Below are 23,336 nucleotides of genomic sequence, written 5' to 3' on the forward strand. Positions count from 1 at the left end.
ATGGGCTATTACCAGCAAGAGAGTGAGTTTGTCTGTGGGGGGGCGGAGGGTGAGAAAACCTGGATTTGTGCTGGAAATGGCCCAACTTGATGATCACTTTAGATAAGCTATTACCAGCAGGAGAGTGGGGTGGGAGGAGGTATTGTTTCATGGTGTCTGTGTATATAATGTCTTCTGCAATTTCCACAGTATGCATCCGATGAAGTGAGCTGTAGCTCACGAAAGCGCATGCTCAAATAAATTGGTTAGTCTCTAAGGTGCCACAAGTCCTCCTTTTCTTTTTGCGAATACAGACTAACACGGCTGTTACTCTGAAACCTATTAACAGTCAGTCTCTCTCTCTCTTCCCCCCTCCTCCCACCTTCCTGTCCGAAGTGAACAGGATGTGTTGTGAGAATATGACCTGCAGGGGCAAAATGGGCAGGGGCAGACAGGGGAGCTGGATCCTCTGATGGGGACATTGAATGTGAATTGTGTTAGAGCACCAACGACACGAGAGTGGAAGATGGGATTGTTACAAGACCTGATTCAGAAAACCAGATTACACTCTGAAATGGAGTATGAAAAGGCTACCACTTCCCCCCTGTCCACAAGGCTTGTTACTCAGTCAAAGAAAGCTATTAGGGTGGTTTGACATGATTTGTTCTTGACAAATCCATGCTGACTGTTACTTATCTTCTAGGTGTCGGCAAATTTATTGCTTTAATTATTTGCTCCATTATCTTCCTGGTACTGAAGTTAAGATATCTGGTCTGTAATTCCCTGGGTTGTCCTTATTCCCCTTTTTATAGATTGGCACTATATTTGCCCTTTCCAGTCCTCTGGAATCTCTCCTGTCTAATGGTGGACATGCTGGGATGAGATGAGAGGAGGACAGACCAGATAGGGATGTACCAGCAGGTGTTGGAGGCTAAGGTATATGAGCCTTTGCAGCCAGCTGGTGGTCCAGATGATAGTCATTGAAGGACCAAAATGGACACTGTGTAGAATCAAGCATGTGGGTTTGTTACACACAGCACTGGCGGAGTGTCACCTTGCTTATTAGGCTCAGAGACAATGCCAAACAATTGATTACAGTGGATTATATAGATTTTCCATGGGCGGAGGGAAATGAGGGGGTAGGCAGTCCCAAACCCCTGGATAGGTCTAGCAGCAAGACAAGATAAGCACAGTAGCCAATAGTAAAAAGATTACATAATGTCTCCACCCATGGTTTCAGGTTAACAAGTAACATACAATTAGTACACAGGTGTTTTCCTTTAAAAAATGTATAAACTGTGTTAGTATAAAATATATATGTTGAATTCTGATTTGGGGTCCATAGGAATGAAGTAGCTCCTCTGATTGTCCACAGGTACATACCTATGGGTTAAAGCAAAGAGACAAATGAAAAGCACATGGCAATAAAGATTACTTTTTAGTTGCTCATTTGTGTTTCTAAGGCAGGCATTGGTAGTGGCTTGGAGGAGGGGTGTACATCTGTGAGAAGGAGGATGTCATATCTCATACTAACATGTTTGAACCTCTTCCATAAACTCAAGGTTGGTGTGTGGAAAGGCACCTCTTCCTACAGAAGAAACAGGGCCCCTTTCATTCCTTAGATCTGTTTGCAACTTTTAGATAAAACCACCAACTATAATTCTTCACCTGGCATCTTGCTGACCAAGCTTATCTCAGCAATAAGCAAGGTTGTCTTTTGGTTGTTCTGCTTCTTAGCTAATACTGTTCACTATTTGCTAGGCCTCTCGCCTCTTGACCAAACTCTGGACTTTGGGCCTGTAAAAAGAGCTGACATGGTCTATATTTCAGGTTATTACATAAATAGCATATAGATTTTAGCCCTTCAGTCATTTTGGGGGCTTTGAGACTTCTAAGGTTCCAGAGGGTCCCCTTTAAATATAAAGAGGTGGCCTGGAGGCTTTGCCTTGATAAAGTGGCCGTGCGGGAAGTATAGATAACCCGGCAAAAACAAGACTGGGCACGTCCCAGGCAACAGCTGTGTTCAGGGGGGTGTGGTGATCCAGAAGTCTCTGGCGTATTTGTTGGGGAATACCTGTGGGCTCAGAAGGTTCAGGTGGGATTAGCAAGAATGCTGAAAGTGCCAGTTATTTTAGGACAAGAGAGGGCCCAATGGGGATATGAGGATTTTTCAAGGCTGGTATATCAGGTCTGGTATAGTGGGAGGGAGAGACCTTCTATCTCATCAGCATGGTCCTGTGTACAAGGCAAGGTGTGAGGTGGTGGTTTCAGAAGAAACCTATGATGTGGGATTCTGTGGAGGAGTTGATGCACACAATCCCGAAGGAGCTGGGGGTGTTGGGGCATGCAGAGAGAAAATGCAGCCTAGAGAAGGAGAGGACGTGGTGGAGTTTAACATGGGTTGAGTTTGGGTTGGGCTGCTCTCCTTTGAGGGAGAAAAGCCCAGTGTATAGGCACAAAGGCCTTTGGGAGTAAATTTGGGACAAAAGTGTGAAGGAGTAAGAGGATGTTGGAATGTGTTTTAGTTCATGATATAGTGGGAATTGGAAAAGGGATTACTGTATAAGGTGGGGGAAATTACATTGGACCAAGAGTATAGTTAACTGATTAATATGTCGGGGCACAGAGTATCAGTATTATGTAATGACTGAGGATTTTGTTATAGCTGTAGGCTGATTGTCTTTCTCTATCTTTTGGTTTTTATGGAGCGATGTGTTTCTGTGTATCAAGGAGCTGTGTTTGCACCCACATTTTGGGAGGATGCCAGAAGCAGAATTTTCAGCATATGTATGGGGCTTTCTATGGAGGGATGTAGCACCTGTTATGGTATTGAGCAAGGACAACTGGTCAAGGTTGATTTCTTCTTGGATTGGACTTTGGCCACCAAATGGATGGTATTTGGAGGATGGCGCAAACCTTTAGCGTTGAGGTTCTCCTGTCAAGGGAATATCAGACAGAAAGAAGAGGACGGTTAGGTTGTCTTGCATGAGTATGGTCTCTATTTTTGACCCTTTATGTTTTTTTTATGTCTGTTTTTGCTGTGTTGTTTTAGTGGTTGGAGTGTTTAATAAAAGATTGCAGAGGGCCAGCTACTCTCAGACAAGCAAGTTCCAGGAAACTCTTTATTTAATGTCCTTATGACAGGCTTGTCCCTCACAGTTTCCAGTTTCCTGTCCCTATACTCACAATTGTTTGCTAATTCATACAAGTTCATGTACATGTTTCATTTGTTCTCCTCATGTTTTGGGGTCCTCCTGTGGGAACATGCCCTCTCATGATTTGTATTTTGAAATGTGTCCAAGATATGGTAATTACCCATCTAGGTAAGGTATTTTAAGGCATCTAACACAAAAGGAAGCACATTTAATAGGAATCATTTTCCAGTTAGTTATATTGAAAATGTCCCCATTAACTATTCAAATTTTAAAGAAAAAATGAATAATTTTTTTAAAGCTGCTTCTTTCCAATTCAAAAGACTACTTGGGATTCTCCCCATATAAGCAGACACTCTAATCACAAATATCTGACAAGTAGTCTGAGGAGAAATGCCTTGTTAACTTATAGTGAACTAAGTGGGAGAAGATGAGATGAGAAGACAGGGAAGCAGAAGAAAACAAAATACCAAAAACTTAAAAATCCCACTTTCTGTCTGGTAGCTTCACTATTTACTCTGCTTTTTAATATTCCCCCCCCCCCCCCACCGACACACACTTCTGTTACTTGTAAATTTTTGAGTTTATGCTTCCGCAGGATAAGGTGAGGCACTGAGGCAGTGAGTTTCAAACCAAATGGCACATGACAAGGGAATTTATTTTTCGGAAGTGCTAAACACGGAAAGCCAGTTTAGGTCAGTGGAAACTGCTGGTGTTGATTACATCTGAAAATCAGACCCAATGTTGTTATGCCTTATTCTAAAAGCAATTTTGTCTCATATTCAATTTCAATACGAATTTACTAAAGAAGACTATCAGAAAAAAAATCCTCAAAGCCTTTATGAAAAACATATGCTTCATCTGGTTTTCTGGTCATGACTAAAGGTCTACATTAGCTGTTACCACTCAAGAAAGAGATCTTGGAGTCACTGTGGATAGTTCTCTGAAAACACCCACTCCATGTGCGGTGGCAGTCAAAAAAGCAAACAGAATATTGGGAGTCATTAAGAAAGGGATAGATAATAAGACAGAAAATATCATATTGAAACTATATAAATCCATGGTACACCCACATCTTGAATACGGTGTGCAGATGTGGTCACCCCATCTCAAAAAAAGATATATTGGATATTGGAATTGGAAAAGATTCAGAAAATTACAACAAAAATGATATGGGGTATGGAACGGTTGCCGTATGAGGAGAGATTAATAAGACTGGGATTTTTCAGCTTGGAAAAGAGATGACTAAGAGGGGATATGATAGAGGTCTATAAAATCATGACTGGTGTGGAGAAAGTAAATAAGGAAGTGTTATTTACTCCTCATAACACAAGAACTAGGGTCACCAAATGAAATTAACAGACATCAAATTTAAAACAAACAAAAGGAAGTATTTCTTTACACAATGCACAGTCAACCTGTGGAACTCCTTGCCAGAGGATGTTGTGAAGGCCAACACTATAACGGGGTTCAAAAAAGAACAAGTTACGTTCATGGAGGATAGGTCCATCAGTGGCTATTAGCCAAGGTGAACAGGGATGGTGTCCCTAGCCTCTGTTTGCCAGAAGCTGGGAATGGGCGATGAGATGGATCACTTGATGATTATCTGTTCTGTTCATTCCCTCTGAAGCACCTGACATTGGCCACTGTCAGAAGACAGGATACTAGGCTAGATGGACCTTTGTTCTTACCCAGTATGGCAATTTTTATGTTTTTGTGGTCTCCATCTGTGACTGTTATTGTATTATGCATGACATTAAAATGCTGTAGTAAACTAAGGGCATGTCTACATTAGAAACTTTAGTCAAGCTATGGTAGGTTGCCCTACAACCACCGCAGTAAATTACCATCCAGGCTCTCAGCTCCACACACAACTCTGCATGCGGGAGCTCAGCTGCCCACCCCGCCCCAGCAAGGAGCTCCGTACCCTAAGTCCAGGAGGCTCCTGAGGCTCCAGCCCAGCAGAGAACAGGGAATCCAGGGTGAATCCAGTGGAGAGCATGGAGCCTGAGCAGCAGCCAGGCTGGGGACCCAGGACCCGGGGCGCAGCCCAGCTCCACGTAGGGCAGGCGCAGCCGGTATGGGAGCAGGGAGCCTCGGGGGCAGCTGGGCTCTAGCTAGAGCCCCCATCAGCCCCAGGTTGACAGCCTGACTTTCTTGTCAATTTCATGGCTCTATGCCAATATAAGTAACATAGTGTCTACACAGACACTTCGTTGCCCCAACTACACCAACGTAAGCCCTACACCTCTCGTGGAGGTGGAGTTATTATGTCGGTGTACTAGAACACTTACATCCACAGGGGCAAGGCTATAGTGTGTACACTGACATAATTAGGTCAGTGTCAGCTGGCTTGCCAGCCTAACTCTGTAGTATAGACCAAGCATACATAATCATTCAAAAACCACTCGTTTTCAATTAGGGTTTTAATTAGGCTTTCTCCAAGGTGAGAAGTGAATGTGATCAAGCAAGTAATGCCAGACCCCCTCCAAAAAGCTGGTCATCTCCATTCTGTAACATGAGGGTTGGCATGACCTTTAAAAATTCAGCGGGCCAAATTTCCTGGCCTGCCAAGTTCACATTGCGCCATATAAGCAGCACAAAGTTAACCTAAACCAGCCAGAGATACCCACAGGTGAATTTTCCCACTAGAGAGGCAATTTCCATGGTCATAAGTCTGGTCCTTCAAGCCCTAGCACAAGGGTAAAGAATGTGCATGTTGTGGGTAGTAAATGCCACTCTCCACCATGTCCTAGTACAACTTGAGTACATTGGAGAACTAGGGCCAGTGTCTGTATAAATAGTTTTATATATCTAGTATAATTCACAAAAGTGAAAGTAAATAAAATTCAGTCCACTCCTTTGGTTTTTCCTCTCTTTTTTTTTCAGCCTACTTCTTTTTACTTGGCCTTCTCTTGAGAGAGGATTATCTCTTCTGTACCAGACATCTGTTATTCCTGAGCTAGTGAAATAAAACTGGTTTGTGCTCATACAGCCTGCAGCAGCACAGTGCATCTCCTAAGTTAGATCATGATACAAAGGTTTATGCACATTTATTTACACTCCTGATTTCAAATATGAAATGTCAAGTCACCTGTTTTATTTTTGTTTGTTTGTTGGTTGGTTTTTTAAATGCAAAGCTTGTGGTGCCAATAACTTTATTGTCTACTGAGGTTATTAGAAGACTCACACCAGCAGTAAAGGTTTTTACTGTTTTGACCCTAAGGTCACATTTTCAGGAATTTAGGGTTTAGACTTATGTGTTGCTGTACATAATTATAATGGGCTCTGCTCATCTAAAGACTAGACAAGCCTGCTGTACACAATACTGTATTACATATCAGCCAAGAGTAAGTTCAAGAGACCTGTGTATATTGATAACCAAAATAAAAATAAATTAAAAGCAGATATTTAAAGAAGACAATTTATTTGATGCAATAGCAAATATGGGCCACTTTCTCTCCTACAGAGTTTATTACCACTAGGGCATGAGAAAACAGCATACGTTTCGGCTCACAATGGTTATGTGTACACTACAATAGCGGGGTGTGGTAACAGCTCATGTATACATACCCTAGGTAGCTTGAGTACTAGAGCAGTGAAGCTGCAGGACAATGGGCTTCAGTGCAGGCTAGCCAGCAAAGCAATTATCCAGGGTTCTGGGTGGGCTTGTGGAACCTGCTGCAGCTTCACTGCGACTGCTAACCAAACTAGCTAGATTTAAGCTAGCTCAGGTGTGCATACATGAACAGCAATCACACCTTGTGATTGCAGTGTAGACAAATCCTAGGTAAAGAGGATTAAGGGCAGGTCTATACTTACAATGCTACAGTGGTGCAGCTGAGCCACTGTAGTGCTTCGGAGAAGACTCTGCTAAACCTCGTTAATCCATCTCCATGAGAGATGGTAGCTATGTTGAGGGGAGAAGCCCGCCCGTCAATGTAGTGCTGTCTACTCAGGGGATTAGGTCGCTACAAACGCATCACTCAGGGATGCGGATTTTTCATACCCCTGAGCGACTTTGTTATACGAATATAACTTACAGTGAACACAGACCACTTCATTCCTGAATTACAGTATCCTTGATAGAGAGAGGATTAAACACACTTTAATTTATGCACGTTGATTTCACACCTTTAGTTGATTAGTCAACTTTCCTGGGTTTCCTTTGTGGACATTCCCTAAATTTCCTTCAAATTCCTGTCAGGAAGTGAAATTCCCTTATATGGGAGCCCCTATGGGCTGAATTCAAACCAGGTGAGATTCATGTCTTTGCAGAGAGTCACCACATGACCTATGCACCGCTTCATGAGGTATGCATTTTTCCCGGTGTAAGCAGATGCAACTCATTTAAAGTGGAAGTTTCTATGTAGCACAGCATAAATAAATAGTCTGATTTAATATGACTGGTGAGATAGATCTTTTAGGAATTGTTTCATTTATAGACAATTCCTAACAATTCTACACAGCCAGCTGCTCTTCTTAGTTAAACCTAGTTACCCTTACTGTGCATCGCAGATGAAAGATTAAGATAGGTAGAAGAGTTTTAAGAGAGATCCACTGTTTTGTGATTTGCAGTCATTAGAAAAATAATTCAGTTCCTCTTGGCAAATGTTTTGTCTAAGTGTTCAAAAAAGCACAGAAGGTAACAAAAGCCCACATCCTACTATTTGAAATTGTTTCGATTGTCACTTCCCTAGGTATTATGTGAGAAAAAAGACCAACCTCCTACCCTATTCACAAGAACTAATTAGCATTTATTTATGGCCTAATTTTTGCCAGTTTTGAGGGCTGCAATTTTTCCTCTGCAAATCATTATGCCCACAATATCAGCAGTTAGATGTTTAATTACCTATATATGATTTGTAGATGCAGGCAGGTAGCCCAGTGGACACAAAGGAAAAGTAACAAGAAAAAATGAAATTATTTCTGATTATAACCATTCAGTCAGACCCTTCCTCTCAGCTTATATAAAGTGACTGAAATTTGATGTTAAATAGTACAGAGTTTGCTAAATCACAAGCTATCATCCAAGTGCTTCCTCAGCAGGCACGTAAGAGTAAGTTCTTTAGACCCAAGCATGTTTTATCTTCAGAAGTATTCTCAAACTTTAAATCCAGTCCCTTCCATTCAGAAAAATTCAACAGCAAAACTGCAGAAGTAGTCTTTATCCTCCAGCTCAGCTGATTCTTTACAGAAAGAGGTCTAAGCTTCCACTTCTTGTACACTGTGAGGTGCCTCATAAGAACTTCTGCAAGCAAACGTCTGGGACTCTGGGTCATTTTACTCCAGTTTCAAAACTTGATAGTTCTTAAAAGGCTTTATTTCCTGAAGAGGATAATTTTTGTATCACTTTACTCTGTGTGACAAAGTTCCTCCTCTACCTTGGGGGGTCTTGTGCTTTTTGGCGGATTTGCTCGCCTTGGAGCTTCACGGCAGCCCTCAGCTTGGCTGTTTTTCTGAACCCAAAGTCCAGGTCAGCTCCTCCTGTGTCTGACCTGGAGTTGGGAGGATTTGGGGGGAACCTGGGCCCACCCTCTACTCTGGGTTCCAGCCCAGGGCCCTGTGGAATGCAGCTGTCTAGAGTGCCTCCTGGAACAGCTGTGCAACAGCTACAACTCCCTGGGCTACTTCCCCATGGCCTCCTCCCATCACCTTCTTTATCCTCACCACAGGACCTTCCTCCTAGTGTCTGATAATGCTTGTACACGTCAGTCCTCCAACAGTCCGCGTTCTCACTCTCAGCTCTTAGTGCCTCTTGCTCCCAGCTCCTCACATGTACACCACAAACTGAAGTGAGCTCCTTTTTAAAACCCAGGTGCCCTGATTAGCCTGCCTTCATTGATTCTAGCAGCTTCTTGATTGGCTGCAGGTGTTCCAATCAGCCTGTCTGTCTTAATTGTCTCCAGAAGGTTCCTGATTGTTCTGGAAACTTCCCTGTTACCTTACACCCTCGAGGAACAGGACCGCTCAGGCGTCGAGCCGAGCCCGGCTGCCGCGAATATTCTCCGGGGAATAGTTGAATATCACTCCCTAGTGGACGTCTGGCGTGACCATCACCCAGATGACACCTCCACGTTCACTTTTGTCCGGGTGGAGGCCCATCGGTCACACCACTCCCGGTTGGACCGTATTTATTTATCCCGTTTCCATCTTTCACAGGCCCACTCCTCCACCATTCGGCCGGCCCCTTTTTCCGACCATCATTCAGTTACTATAATGGTCTCCCTCCGTGCAGAGAGACCGGGGCCGGCCTATTGGCACTTTAATAATAGCCTGTTGGAGGACGAGAGCTTCGTGACGTCCTTCCAGGAGTTTTGGCTCGCCTGGCGAGAGCAGTGGCGTGCCTTTCCCTCGGTGCGGCGATGGTGGGATCTAGGGAAGGTCCGCGCCAAGCTCTTCTGCCGTGACTACACTCGGGGCACCAGCCGACGGAGAAATGCGGCGATAGAGCAGTTGAAACGGGAGGTCTTGGAGCTGGAGAGGTGCCTGGCCGCCGACCCCGAGGACCCGTCCCTCTGTGGAGCGTGCCGGGAGAAGCGGGAGGAGCTTCGGGCCCTCGAGGACCACCGGGCCCGAGGTGCCTTCGTCCAGTCCCGCATCCGCCTCCTTCGGGAGATGGACCGCGGCTCCCGCTTCTTCTATGCCCTGGAGAAAACGAGGGGGGCCAAAAAACACGTCACCTGCCTTCTAGCGGAAGACGGCACCCCCCTCACGGATCCGGAGGAGATGTGTGGGAGGGCCCGTGACTTCTACGCAAGCCTTTTCTCCCCGGATCCGACCGATCCCGACGCTCGCGGGGTGCTCTGGGAGGAACTCCCCACGGTCAGCGTGGGCGACCGAGACCGGCTAGAGCTGCCTCTCACCCTGGCCGAGTTCTCGGAAGCCCTCCGCCGCATGCCCACCAATAAATCTCCGGGCATGGACGGGCTGATCGTGGAGTTTTACCGTGCGTTCTGGGATATCCTCGGCCCAGACCTAGTCACTGTCTGGGCTGAGTCCTTGCAGGGCGGGATCCTCCCTCTGTCGTGCAGGCGAGCGGTGCTCGCCTTGCTGCCGAAGAAGGGGGACCTCCGCGACTTACGAAACTGGCGTCCCCTCTCACTCCTTAGCACGGATTACAAAATCGTAGCGAAAGCAATTTCGCTGCGGCTAGGGTCCGTGATGGCGGACGTGATCCACCCAGACCAGACCTATACTGTCCCGGGTCGCAGCATTTTTGACAACCTCTTTCTAGTCCGAGACCTTTTGGAACTCGGGCGGAGAGACGGTCTGTCGTTCGCCCTCCTGTCTCTCGATCAGGAGAAGGCGTTCGATAGAGTAGATCATGGGTACCTCCTGAGCACCCTGCGGGCGTTTGGATTCGGACCTCAGTTTGTGAGTTTTCTCCGGGTGCTGTACGCCTCCGCGGAGTGTTTGGTTAGGCTCAACTGGACCCTGACCGAACCGGTCAGCTTCGGGCGAGGGGTGCGGCAGGGGTGCCCCCTCTCAGGCCAGCTGTACGCTCTGGCGATCGAGCCTTTCCTCTGTCTCCTCCGCAGGAGGTTGACGGGGTTGGTGCTGCGGGAGCCCGAGCTGCGGCTGGTCCTGTCGGCGTACGCCGATGACGTCCTCCTCGTGGTCCAGGACCCAGGCGACTTGGCGCGAGTGGAGGCATGCCAAGCCATCTACTCAGCAGCCTCCTCCGCCCGAGTCAACTGGGTCAAGAGCTCTGGCTTGGCAGTGGGGGGCTGGCGGCAGGTGAGCTCCCTCCCACCCGCGCTTCAGACCATCCGGTGGAGCGAGGGTCCTCTGCTCTATCTCGGCGTTTACCTTTCCGCCACGCACCCTTCCCCGCCGGAGAACTGGCAAAATTTAGAGGGCGGGGTGATAGAGCGGATCCGGAAATGGACGAGGCTACTCCGATGTCTCTCCCTCCGAGGGAAAGCACTGGTGCTTAACCAACTAGTCCTGTCCATGCTCTGGTACCGGCTCAACACCCTGGCCCCGGCCCCGGGTTTCCTGTCCCACCTCCGGAGATTGATTCTAGAGTTCTTTTGGTCGGGAATGCACTGGGCCCCTGTCGGAGTTCTTCATTTACCCCTGAAGGAAGGAGGGCAGGGCCTGAAATGTCTGTACACTCAGGTCCGCGTTTTCCACCTCCAGGCCCTGCAGAGGCTCCTTTACAGTGCAGGTAGTTCAACGTGGAGCATATTGGCGCACGCCTTCCTGCGCCGCTTCCACGGGCTCCGATACGACCGGCAGCTCTTTTATCTTTGTCCGAGAGGTTTTCCGCGAGACCTCTCCGAGCTGCCGGTCTTCTACCAGAACCTCCTCCGGACCTGGAAACTGTTTCTCACGACCAGGTCCGTGGCGGCCACCGTGGGAGCAGATCTCCTCACGGAGCCCCTGCTACACAACCCCCAACTCTGTGTGCAGGTGGCGGAGTCCCGCTCGGTGCGCCAGAGGCCGGTCCTGGCGGAAGTCACGAGGGTCGGAGACCTCCTGGACTACGACCGGAGAGACTGGCTGGATCCCCTGACGCTCGCTCGGCGCATGGGGCTCTCCAGCCCCCGTACTCCCCGGCGCGTACTTCAGGAGGTGAAGTCCGCCTTGACCCCCGCTGCACGGGCTTATGTCAATCGAGCCTTGCGCGAGGGCACACCACGCCCATCCTCTACCCCAGGCCCGCCGGACCTTTCCATTGGGCCCCTACCCTGCCGATTCTAACAAACCCCTCACCCTTTCACTGCGAGCCGGCTGCATGAACTGCAGCCGGTCAGTTTTCAACTTGCACCACGGAAATATTTGTATACACTCACGCTTCACACCCTTCACGCCCACACCCTGGTGTCCCGCCCCGACACAAAGTGGCGGGACCTCCTGCCACCTTTGGAGGGTGAGCAACCTCGGTGGGCCGGCTTGTATTCCACCTTGGTCCCGAGGCCCGTCGGAGACATCAGTTGGCGGCTCCTTCACGGAGCTGTGAGCACGGGCGTGTTTTTGACACGGTTTACTTCCATTCCGGATACTTGCCCTTTTTGTAATGTGAGGGAAACCCTGGCGCACGTCTATTTAGAGTGTGCCAGATTGCAGCCCCTTTTTCGGCTCCTCACAAATATTCTGTTGCGCTTCTGGCTTCATTTTTCCCCCCACCTCTTTATCTATACACTCCCCATCCATGGCCCCACAAAATTGCAGGATCTCCTGGTTAACCTCCTCCTAGCTTTGGCAAAAACAGCCATTTATAAAACCAGAGAGAGGAGGTTGACCCATGAAACGTCCTGCGATTGTAGGGCCTTTTTCCTATCCTCAGTACATTCACGTATCCGGGCGGAGTTCCTCTGGGCAGCGTCCACCGACTCCCTTGACACCTTTGAAGAGCGGTGGGCGCTGTCCGGGGTTCTCTGCTCGGTGACCCCATCCGGTTCCCTCCGTCTAACCCTTTGATTGAGGGGAAGAGCGAGAGACACCAGCCCCAGCCGTTGCCGCTGTGGATACCATCGTTACTGTCATCTAGGAGGGCCCTATAATACGTGGGTGTCTACCCCCCCACCCCCAAACTGCCCACCCCGCAGCCGTGCCCATCTTGCCGGGTACTCTCAGGGGGGGGATAATCGGTGACACTGGGCGCGGCACTAGGTAACTCGAGGGGGTGGAAGACCACGAGTGTCGAGGAAGCCCCCCCGCTCTAGGCCACCAGGTAACTCAGGAGGGTGGAAGACCACGAGTGTCGAGAAGCCCCCCCGCTCTGGGCCCAGGCTAGCCTGAACACTTCTCCCTCCTGAAAGCTGCTGTGTTATACCTTCTGTTTGCGTTGTTTTGTTGCATACTTTGATTTGGTTCTTTGGTAATTCTTGTAATTGTCACAATAAAATTTTTTTTTCTGTTAAAAAAAAACAAAAACAAAAAACTTCCCTGTTACCTTACCCAGGGAAAAGGGACCTACTTAGCCTGCTCTCCTACTGCTACCCTCTGGCCTGGGCTTTTCTTGCTGTTTGCCCCTGCTTTCGGCTTCCCCCCGACCGGGCCAGATGCTCTCCCCCTTTCTTTTCTTTTTGTTGTTTTTTTTTCTTTCTCTGCTGTTGCTAGAGTGCTGGCCAGCCGCCGGCCGCCTGTTAGCCCCCCCGCGCCCGCCCGCCCGCCCTTGGACGCTGCTGCCGCTCCAGCTGAAACCCTCCCCCCCCCGAGAGAGGGGGGGCCTGCTGCTCCCTGGAGGGGGGAGTGGAAGGACCCAGCCCCCAGATCCAGCCGCTTGCTGTTTGTCTGTGGACCCGTCTCCGGCTGAGAGAATTTTTTATCATCCGCTCCGGCATCCCTGGAATGTTTGCAGCTGCGACCCGGAACAGACAGAGAAAAAGCTGTCTACCAGAGGAACACCGCCCGGGGAATCTACAAATCGCCGTGGAGGGGGCCTAAGACTGAGTAACTTTTGAACTGTGGTCTCGTGTGGGGGGAGGCCTTGACTGTGTCTTAACTGTGTTTGTAGGGACACAGGGGGTGTGGCACGGAGCTGTCCCCCGATCCATCTGTGTCCTCCCAACCCCCATGCTACCATCTTCACAACTGCCTCCTTCACCATCTTTGCTGGCTGTCTAACATCTGCCTCTGGACTTAGCTGCTCGCTCTGATTCCACCATGTGGGCCAGAAGCACCAGCCAACCAAACAGGACTCTCTGGACAAGCGTACGGTGGTTCATGTGCCCCCCCCCCAAAAATTGACCACCCCACAGCTTGTCCCTTTCTACCTGATTCCAACTCCTGTCAATCACCTGCCACCACCCCCGTTGGGGCATTGGCAATGGAGGGCACCGGGGTGACCTCCACCGCTGCCATGCCCATCGCCTCCCCAGACTCTAGGGAAGCCCCCTGAGTTGGCGGGAAAGGCCAGGGCAAGAAGAAGGGGAAGGGCCCCGCTAAAACCACCAGGCCCTCCGTGGCAGGGGCCACCCCCACTGCTGTGGCCCCGCCACCGACCACGGCATCCTCCCCCGCTGCCCCCTCCACCAGCTCTACGGATGTCCCTCCCTCAGCCCCCAGGATGTATGCCCGGGCGGCAGCAGCCCCCCTGCCTGCCGCCTTGTCATCTCTCCCGCCCACCACCTCCGCCACCATCAATAGCGGCCGGGGCCCCTTTCCCACCATGACAAGGAAGCATGGAGTCTGATGCCTCCTGGTGCCCACCTCGCCCCACATGGAGACCTATATGCGGGCGTTGGCGAGGGTGGTGGGGCCCTCGGCCATTATGGCAGCCTCCAAAATGTACGGGAAGGTTGTCTTCTTCTTAGCATCAGAGGCTGCCACCCAGGAAGCGGTGGAGAGGGGCTTGGCGGTGGGGGGGGGTGTTTGTCCCCCTAGAGCCGCTAGAGGACCTGGGTGTCCACCTGGTCCTGACCTCTGTCCCTCCTTTTCTCCCCAGTGCTGCCCTATAACCCGCCCTTTCCACCCTGGGGAAACCTGTTTCTGTCATCAGCCCTCTCCCATTGGGCTGCAAGGACCCCACCCTCCGTCACATCTTTTCCTTCCGCCAGCAAATGCAGCTTCTACTGCCATCGGCGGCGCGTGACGGAGAGGCGCTCGAGGGGTCCTTCCTAGTCCCCCACCAGGGGGCCCATTACCGGGTGTATTTCTCCACGGGGGAAGCCCGGTGCTACCTCTGCCAGGCGTCAGGGCATGTCCGGAGGGACTGCCCCTTAGCCCGGCATGGAGGGGCACCTGGGATCCCCGAGACCCGGCAGGACATTGGCCCCATTATTGCTGACGCCCCTGGCCGCCCGATACCCGAACCCGCCCCCCCTCCTCTTCGGACCACCACTTCTCCCGCTCAGGTGCAAAGGGCACCTCCCCTACAACGCCCCACCATCTGGCGGGGCCTATGGAGGAGGGTGCGGAAGATATACCACCAGGCATGGGAGAGAGCCTGCCCCAGGGACAATTCTCCCTCCCTTATGCCGCCCCACCATCCCCACACCCAAGCCCCTGAGCCATCGCCTTTACCCCCTGATACAACCCCTGCTAACCAGCCCCCAGATGATGCCATGGAGGGCTGGGCCCTAGTCCAGGGGAAGTGAGGCAAGCTGAAGGCTCGAGCTCTGCCCCATCTACCCGAGGCAGAGGCCCCCCGGAAGACCAGGAAGGGGGGCACCGATGCCAAACCTTCCGCTTTGCCCACAAGTGCGTCCCATCCACCGGTGTCAGCCGGGAAAGGCGTGGTAGCACCGGAAGGTAGTGTCTCCCCTCCACGGGAGACCCTGCCCTCTGAGACCCTCGAGGAAGCCCTTTCTGTCCTGACACTGCCCGAAGCCCCCGTGAACCCCGAGACAACCGTCGTGGTGGGTGCCAGCGGGGAGAACCCCGGGGCGACGGAAAGTGTCCTCTCCTCCATGTTCGAGGAGATCGAGGCTCTAGATCTGACCCCGGTCGCCCAGGGGGAGGACGACCTTTTGCCAGCAAACCTCGATTTGGGCGACCTCACTCCACCCTTCTTTTCCCCATGCGCCCTCCCCCTAACTGCAGCTTCTGCTCCCACCTCCGAGGAGCCCCTGGACTCCTCCATCGACCCGGCCGCCCGATGGCACCCTGCGGACAACCACCGAGCCTGCTCAGGTGACAGCCAGCACCACGTGACCGGGACACAAGCCGCCAGGGGCACCCCCTATTGGTGCGGAGCAATTGATTTCCTTCCCGGGCGGGGGCCCAACAGAAGATAATCCACCTCCTGATGCTATAGCCACTAAATCCACCATGGAGCCCGCGCCCAGTATCACTGAGAGCTCCCTCCCCACCCCCTTAACTCTCGAGCCTGATAGGGAGGCCCCATCATCCAGCTGCTCGCCTCCCGAAACCCAGAACCTCGCCTCTGCCCCTGCCCCTACCCCTATCCAGTCTACCTCCTGCGATGTTATCGCTGCCCCCGGGGCTGTCTCCTTCCCTTTTCCCGTTGATGACCCCCAGGGAGCAGCCTTTGCGTTCTGCTGCCCCGACCCATTAGGGGCTGCTATTTTCCCTCCACCACCCCGTATTGCCCCAGGGCTTGAGGCGGGCCTAGAAGCTCCAGCCCATCAGGCACCCCGTCGGGGGTCCGCACCCTGCTTGCCCGTTTTAGTGGGCCACGGGGCTGCACCAAGGGCCCCGCCGGGGAACAACCGGGAAACCATAACCCCACCCCCCCATGAGCTGCGAGGAGAGCTGTGGAAGTTTTTAGAGGATGTCCGTGGCTCCCGCAACAAGGTACAGCTTGCTCTCCAGCGATGGGGGGATTTTTTTCAAATCCTCCGGGCCACAAGGGCCCTTATGGGGGAAGGTAAAGGGACGGGGAAGCAGGATGCTGCGGCTTACTGGTGGGTCCGCGTCTTCAGTGACCAATTACTCACCTACAGGATGGGACAAGGACTGTTGCACAGCCTGCTGGGGGATGCGAGCGTCCCTGCCAGTGAAGATCCCTACCAGCCCTCCCCATGACACCTCTCACCATCGCAACGTTGAACACCCGGGGTTGTAGGATGGCTCTCCGCAGGTCCCAGGAGCTCTCCTTCCTTCGGGAGGGAGGGTACTCTGTGATTTTCCTGCAGGAGACCCATACGGATCTGATCGCCGAAGATAGTTGGCAGCTGGAATGGGGGGACAGGGTCTACTTTAGCCATTCCACGATTCGGCAGGCTGGAGTGGCGACCCTGTTCTCCCCCGACCTACGGCCCGAGGTGCTAGGGGTCGCCGAGGCTGTGCCGGGTCGCCTGCTGCATCTCCGGGTCCGTATAGAGGGGCTCGTGGTTAACCTCGTTAACGTCTATGCCCCGACATTGGGCCCGGAGCGGCTGCAATTGTATCAGCAGGCGTCCGCCTTCCTCGGCACCTTAGATTCTCACGAGTGCCTGGTCCTGGGAGGGGATTTTAATACCACTCTCGAGGAGCGAGACCGCTCAGGGACCGAGCAGTGCCCGGCCGCCGCGAACACCCTCTGGGAGATAGTTGAACATCACTCCCTAGTGGACATCTGGCGTGACCACCACCCGGATGACACTTCCACGTTCACCTTTGTCCGGGTGGAAGCCCATCGGTCGAGCCACTCCCAGTTGGACCGCATTTATTTATCACACTTCCATCTCTCACGAGCCCACTCCTCCAGCATTCAGCTGGCCCCATTTTCTGACCATCACCTAGCCACCGTGACAGTCTCCCTCTGTGCGGAGAGGCCGGGGCCGGCCTATTGGCATTTTAACAACAGTCTGTTGGAGGATGAGCGCTTCGTGACGTCCTTCTGGGAATTCTGGCTGGCCTGGCGAGGGCAGCGGTGTGCCTTTCCCTCGGTGCGGTGATGGTGGGACCTGGGGAAGGTGCGCACCTCGCTTCTCTGCTGCAACTACACGCAGGGCACCAGCCGACAGAGAAATGCGGTAATAGAGCAGTTGGAACGGGAGGTCTTAGAGCTGGAGAGGCGTCTGGCTGCCAGCCCCAAAGACCCGCTCCTCTGTGGAGCGTGCTGGGAGAAGCAGGAGGAGCTCCAGGCCCTCGAGGGCCATCAGGCCCGGGGCGCCTTTGTTCGATCCCGCATCCGCCTCCTTCGGGAGATGGATCGCGGCTCCCGCTTCTTCTATGCCCTGGAGAAAACGAGGGGGGCCAAGAAACACGTCACCTGCCTCCTGGCAGAAGACGGCACCCCCCTCACGGACCCAGCGGAGATGTGTGTGAGGGCCCGAGCCTTCTACGCAAGTCTTTTCTCCCGGGATCCAACTGACCCTAGCCCTTGCAGAGTGCTTTGGGAGGAGCTCCCCATGGTCAGCGCGAGCAACCAAGACCGGCTAGAGTTGTCTCTCACTCTGGCCGAGTTCCTGGAAGCCCTCCGTCGTATGCCCACCAATAAGTCTCCAGGCATGGATGGGCTGACCGTGGAGTTCTACCACGTGTTTTGGAACATCCTCGGCCCCAACTTAGTCACTGTCTGGGCCGAGTCTCTGCAGAGCGGGGTTCTCCCTCTCTCGTGCAGGCGAGCTGTGCTTGCCTTATTGCCGAAGAGGGGGGACCTCAGCGATTTACGAAATTGGCGTCCCGTCTCGCTCCTCTGCACGGACTACAAAATCGTAGTGAAAGCAATCTCGCTGTGGCTAGGGTCTGTGCTGGCGCACGTGATCCACCCAGACCAGACCTACACCGTCCCAGATGGCAGTATCTTTGATAACCTATTTCTGGTTCGGGACCTTCTGGAACTCGGGCGTAGAGACGGTCTGTCGTTCGCCCTCCTGTCCCTAGATCAGGAGAAGGCGTTCGATACGGTGGACCATGGGTACCTCCTGAGCACTCTGCAGGCGTTTGGCTTCGGACTCCAGTTTGTGGGTTTTCTCCGGGTGCTGTACGCTTCCGCAGAGTGTCTAGTTAAGCTCAAGTGGACCCTGACCGAACCTGTCAGCTTCGGGCAAGGAGTATGGCAGGGGTACCCCCTCTCGGGCCAGCTGTACGCTCTGGCAATCGAGCCCTTCCTCTGTCTCCTCTGCAGGAGGTTGACAGGGTTGGTGCTGCGGGAGCCGGAGCTGCGGCTGGTCCTGTTGGCATACGCTGATGATGTGCTCCTCGTGATCCAGGACCCCGGCGAGTTGGCGCGGGTGGAGGCTTGCCAGGCCATCTGTTCGGCAGCCTCCTCCGCCCGGGTCAACTGGGTCAAGAGCTCTGGCTTGGTGGTAGGAGACTGGCGGCAGGCGGGCACCCTCCCACCTGCGCTTCAGACCATCCGGTGGAGCGCGGGTCCGCTGCTCTACCTCGGCATTTACCTTTCTGCCACGCATCCCTCTCCGCTGGAGAACTGGGAAAATTTAGACGGCGGGGTGATAGAGCGGCTCCAGAAATGGACGGGACTACTCCGATTTCTCTCCCTCCGAGGGAGAGCGCTGGTACTTAATCAACTAGTCCTGTCCATGCTCTGGTACCGGCTCAACACCCTGGTCCCGGTCCCGGGTTTCCTGACCAACCTCCAGACATCGGTTCTGGGGTTCTTTTGGTCAGGAATGCCCTGGGCCTCTGTAGGGGTTCTTCATCTACCCCTGAAGGAAGGAGGACAGGGCCTGAAGTGTCTACACACTCAGGTCCGTGTCTTCCACCTCCAGGCCCTATAGAGGCTCCTCTATGGTGCAGGCAGTTTGGCATGGAGCATACTGGCGCACGCCATCCTGCGCCGCATCCGAGGGCTCCAATAGGACCGGCAGCTCTTTTATCTCCATCCAGGAGGTCTTCTGTGAGACCTCTCCAGGCTGCCCGTCTTCTATCAGGACCTCCTCCGGACTTGGAAACTGTTTTTAATGATCAGGTCCGTGGTGGCCACCGAGGGGGTAGATCTCCTCGTGGAGCCCCTGCTACAAAACCCCCAGCTCCGTGTGCAGGTGGTGGAGTCCCGCTCGGTGCGCCAGAGCTTGATCCTGGCAGAAGTCACGAGAGTCGGAGACCTCCTGGACTATGACCGGGGAGACTGGCTGGATCCCCTGATGCTCGCCCGGCGCATCGGGCTCTCCAGACCTCGTACTTCCCGGCATGTACTTCAGGAGGTGAAGGCCGCTTTGACGCCCTCTGCTCAAGCTTACCTCGACCAGGTCCTGCTTGAGGGCACACCCCGCCCACCCTCTACCCCAGGCCTGCCGGACTTTTTAATTGGACCCCTGCTCGCAGATCCAATCGACTCCCCCACCCCTTCACTGCGAGCCAGCTGCATGAACTGCAGCCGGTACGCTTCCAAACCGTGCCAAGGAAACATCTATACACGCTCGCGCTCCACACCCTTCACGCCCTCACCCTAGTGTCCCGCCCCGACACAAAGTGGCAAGACCTTCTGCCACCTTTGGAGGGTGAGCAGCCCCGGTGGGCCAGCCTATATTCCATCTTGGTTCCGAGGCCCGTTGGGGACATCAGTTGGCGGCTCCTTCACGGAGCTGTGAGCACAGACACGTACTTGGCGCGGTTCACCCCCGTCCCAGATACTTGTCCCTTTTGTGGTGTGAGGGAAACCCTGGCGCACGTATATTTGGAGTGCACCAGGCTGCAGCCCCTGTTCCGGCTCCTCACAAATCTCCTACTACGTTTTTGGTTGCATTTTTCCCCTCACCTTTTTATTTATGCAGTCCCCATCCGTGGCCTCACAAAGTCGCGGGATCTCCTAGTTAACTTCCTCCTGGCCCTGGCTAAAACGGCCATCTATAAAACCAGAGCGAGGAAGTTGGCCGATGGAGTTTCCTGTGACTGTGGGGCCATTTTCCGATCCTCGGTCCGTTCACGTATCTGGGCGGAGTTCCTCTGGGTGGCGTCCACCGACTCCCTTGATGCTTTTGAGGAGCGGTGGGCGCTGTCCGAGGTTCTCTGCTCGGTGTCCCCATCCGGGTCCCTTTGTCTGACCCTTTGATTGGGGGAGACAGTAAGGGACCCCAGCTCCAGCCATTGCTGCTCTGGACACCACCACCCTAGAGGGGTCCTTTCACACTTGGGTGCACGTGTCGTCCCCCCCCCCCCGGATTGTCCACCCCACAGCCTGCCCCTCTTGTTGGGTGCTTTCAGAGGAGGGAATTGTTGGTGACACTCGAGCGTGGCACCAGGTAACTCGAGGGGGTGGAAGACCACGAGAGTCGATGAAGCCCCCTCGCTCTGGGCCACCAGGTAACTCGGAAGGGTGGAAGACCACAAGAGTCGAGGAAGCCCCCCGCTCTGGGCCTAGGCAAGCTTGAACACTTCCCTCCCCTGAAGCTAATGAGAAAACAATTATGATTGGTTGCTGTGTTACACATTGCATATGCTGCTGTTTTTACTTTGTAAGTGTGTTATGCAAATAAAAACATCTTTTGCTTCAAAAAAAAAAATTACTCTCCTGTAGCCATCTGGCCCGACCCTGTCACATCTGGTATTTATTTATTCATTTCCTCAGACTTCTGGCTGTTGTAATACTTCTCCAGAGCCTGTTGATACACATTATACAAACTATTGAAAGTTAGCCAGCAAGTAAGCAAATTTGCTGTCACAGTGGCTCTAGTTGTGGCTAGATGTATACAAAATTTTGTTTCATGGAGCAAGAAATGCATCTTTAAAGAATCCAATTGGTCACATAATAGGAGTTGCTATGAGAAGGATATGAAGCACACTCCAAGGCACAAAGTACCATTAGTCTCTTATATTGATAAATCCTGATGTCTCTCTCTGTCTCTTTTAGTGTCAGCTTTCTTTGACTTAATTACTCTTCTTTTCCAAACTAGAAGTTATAATAGCATTATAAATGTACGTTGGGTGAAACTTTGGAACAGGGGAGGAAGATTCTCAACTCCACTCTATCCCCTTTGCTCTTCTGTGGTGGTGCAATATTGACAGAAAGGTGTGCTCAACAGCCAGTTCAGGAATCCCTTCAAAGCGGGCAATCCTTGAGTGGTATAAAGCCAGCATAACTCATTCTACACCACCCACTCCTGGCCTCCACAGCGGAGGGAGGGTCCATGTTCAGGGTGATTTATGCTCCAGCAATCCTCAAAGGCATATGAGCTCCCAGCTGTTATTTGAATTAGGGTTGAACGGACCATTGGTTGTCTCCAAGAAAGATAGTGGGATCATCTTCCCCTTTCTCTAGTGTGTCAAGAACTGCTCTAGCACACCTAAGGATTTGTTTCAGGGGCTTTGTTTCAAAGGTGCACGTCACAGTTCCTCATTTTAAGGGGCAGAGGCATTTAAATGAAGATTTGGATTGAGATTTAGTTTCAGAGAACTACACAAAAATCTGTTTTACTTGGCACAAAGAAGGAAAGTTCCAAAAATCTGCCAGATTCAAGGGATATGTTGTCACGCACGTAGAAATTAGGTTATTTTACATACAAGTCCCATTTGTCTCATTCAGAAATGGAGTGGAATACTCAGGTAGATGGGACAGTATGATCCATAAGCATACTTTTTAATGCCTTTCCCTTAGGGATAGTCTTCTAGAAGGGAGAATTGTATTTCTTCCAGAGAATGGAAAACTACTACCTAGGGAAAATGGATTAATTTCTTAATGTCCCAAGGACACTTTATAATATTCTTTCAGAGATCTCCTTGTCTCAGATGGATATTGCCTCTAGGATACAAGAATTTTATTAGGTATTTAGCAGATTATGACTACACTAAAATATTTTTGCGAAATACAAGCCATTCGTCTCTATATTTTGGGCCTACTACCGTTTCTTGGAACATCAGAAAAAGCCTAATAGTAATCCCAACACAATATTTCTGTAGAGGGTTTCACTCGTGAACTGGAAGGCCTGTGAGCAGGCCATGACTAGAGAGTCTTTCTACCCTCAAAGTCCTGGGGCAAAGGGGAAGGCTGGAGAACCTTGGACCTCTCTCTCTACCGTGTCTCAACCCAAGGCCCAGGGGGGAGATGCATGGAGTGTTGATTTTCCTCTTCCTAATGCATCTGACCAGCTTCCCCTGGGCCACTTCCTACCTCCCTGCTCTCTCAAGCCTGGAGCATGGTTACAGGTCCTTAGTCCCCAAAACAGCAGGGAGTTACCCAATCAGTCTCAGCAGCTCAGTCAGTCAAATAAGCATTCTCCAGCTCTCTTCCTAGTGTCAAGTTACTTTCCCTCAGCATTGCAGGGCAGGGGGCAGGGGGAGAGGAAGAGGGTCAGGCCCCTACTAGGGTCCAGGAATTAAAGATTAACATTCAATTAAATATTATGTCATGTGATGAAACCTCCAGAAATATGTCCAACCAGAATTGGCAATCCTAGCCCCTACCCTTCCACCTGGGTCTTACCCACAGACATACCTTCTCCTGTAGATTGCTTCACCCCCAGATGTTGCAAACTGGCTTCCCCACTTTTGACAGCCTCTCACTCACTTTCCCTCGCTCCCCACTTCCTCCTCCTCTTCCTCTTATCCTTTACAAAAAAGCAGACTCATCTACTGTGTGTGTCACTGCCACATACTATATTCCTCATACATTTATGCCACTACATTTTCACCATGCTCTATATCCTTTTTTAATGTTTCCCCACTTTTCCAATACTTTTATTAAACTCCTCATAGTATATTCTGCCATCTCAAAAGTCAAAGAGACTTTTTCCCACACTGGGAACATTCCCTGCATTCCCATATCAGGTTATCAGCTGTTTCTTTAAACTTACAGGGGTTACATAACCCAGCTTTGGGTCTATTCAATAAATATAAATTATTATTCAAACACAGTGACCAGCTAACAGTCTAAACATTAGTACCGGAGTGGTGCATTATCCTCTA

General features: G+C 51.6%; 1 long non-coding RNA gene across 1 annotated transcript; it reads right to left on the reverse strand.

Moving 5' to 3' along the window:
• Positions 1-984: 984 nt before the first annotated feature.
• Positions 985-22,996, reverse strand: LOC119566628. Its single transcript, XR_005225906.1, has 3 exons — positions 22,867-22,996; positions 2,798-2,914; positions 985-1,362 (listed from the first exon to the last, which is right to left on the reverse strand). It is a non-coding gene; the product is annotated as an uncharacterized LOC119566628 (long non-coding RNA).
• Between the last annotated feature and the right edge of the window lie 340 nt (positions 22,997-23,336).

Source organism: Chelonia mydas, chromosome 5 (assembly GCF_015237465.2).
Source record: "Chelonia mydas isolate rCheMyd1 chromosome 5, rCheMyd1.pri.v2, whole genome shotgun sequence".
NCBI classification, from domain to species: domain Eukaryota; kingdom Metazoa; phylum Chordata; order Testudines; family Cheloniidae; genus Chelonia; species Chelonia mydas.